General features: G+C 43.1%; 1 pseudogene; it reads right to left on the bottom strand.

Moving 5' to 3' along the window:
- Positions 1-302: 302 nt before the first annotated feature.
- LOC144229849 (protein BTG3 pseudogene) lies at positions 303-1,115 on the bottom strand (annotated as a pseudogene).
- Between the last annotated feature and the right edge of the window lie 296 nt (positions 1,116-1,411).

Below are 1,411 nucleotides of genomic sequence, written 5' to 3' on the forward strand. Positions count from 1 at the left end.
ACAGTTTGTCTGCTGCTACAGTGTTCTTGTATCCAACAGAGTTGATGCATAATATATAAATACTCAAGCCCAATATTAAAAACTCAGGCACTTGATTAACTTTAATAAAGTTTCTCAAACTATATCAATATATCTAAAGTGCATATATATTTTTTAAGAAAGATTATTATCAATAACTTTTTCTATAAAAATAAGTTTGACGGTTTGGCCCATCCAACTTTACTACTATGAATATGAATTTTTAACTTTTAATATGTGGTCAGGATTATTCTACATTCTCTCAACATTGACACCATCAGAATCAAAAGCAGCTAGTGAGGTGCTAACATATGAGGATTAATCCAGTGATTCCGGTCACAATGTATTCCAGGAGGAGGTACCCATGTTACTGGAATTGGGCGATATGGTTTATTCTTTCTTCCCTGATTTGGATAACCGAATGGAATAGGAGGAGGGTAGTGATTCTGATGGCCATTCCCTCGGTACATTCCTGGTTTTTCTCTGGGCAAAGGGTGCCACGCTGGAAGAGGTGAGAAGATCAATTCTGAAATCTGATACACAGGGCTTGGGGTTGCAGTCACTGAACTGGGCTTCACTTCTACTTCCTTACTTATTTATTCATCTGAAGAGGAGGATACTGAATGATAATCAGAGGTAACTTTATCAAGGGCCCTAGTAACTTTCTTGGAGATTTCATCCTTGTTCTCATCCTCATTTTCAAAGCTGGCAACAATTAACGCGTTGTTTTTCTCTCCGTCCCAACAGCACATCTCACATGGACCTACCCACAGAGTGAGTTCCTTCGGCAAGCCTAGATAACTGTACAAGATGCAACTGTTCTCACTGGCTTTCAGGACATCAGGATCAACTCTCTGAAACTTATTGACACGAATGCATCTGTAGACCTTTCCTTTTGATGGTTTTTCTGGATGCCAGTGATTTTTATATTTTTCTTGAAGTCTAAGAGTTAATTTCTCAGCAAACCTCTCAATTGCCTCTTTTTTCAACTTATCATGTTTTCGAACTAGCCTTGTGAAAAAGAAGACAACAGCAGCACTTTCGTTCTTCATCTTTCCCGCCGCCGTTGCCCTGGGGCTGCAGATTTGGTGACCCTGACCTTCTCCAGGCCTGGGAACCAAGGGCCCCACCTCAGCAGGCCAGCTTTTGGCGACTGCTAGCACAGCGAGCCTAGTCCTGAGCATGTGGCTCCCGCGTCTTGGGTGGCCCAACCTCAATTGAGAAAACAATCACAAGGGGTGCCTGGGTGACTCAGTTAAGTGTCTGACTTTGGCTCAGGTCATGATCTCACAGCTCATGAGTTCAAGCCCACCATTCGGCTGTGTGCTGACAGCTCAGAGACTGGAGCCCGCTTTGGATTCTGTGTCTCCTTCTCTTCTCTGCCCCTCCCCCA

The sequence above is a fragment of the Crocuta crocuta genome, unplaced genomic scaffold (genome assembly GCF_008692635.1).
Source record: "Crocuta crocuta isolate KB4526 unplaced genomic scaffold, BGI_CrCroc_1.0 scaffold1436, whole genome shotgun sequence".
Taxonomy (NCBI): Eukaryota; Metazoa; Chordata; class Mammalia; order Carnivora; family Hyaenidae; genus Crocuta; species Crocuta crocuta.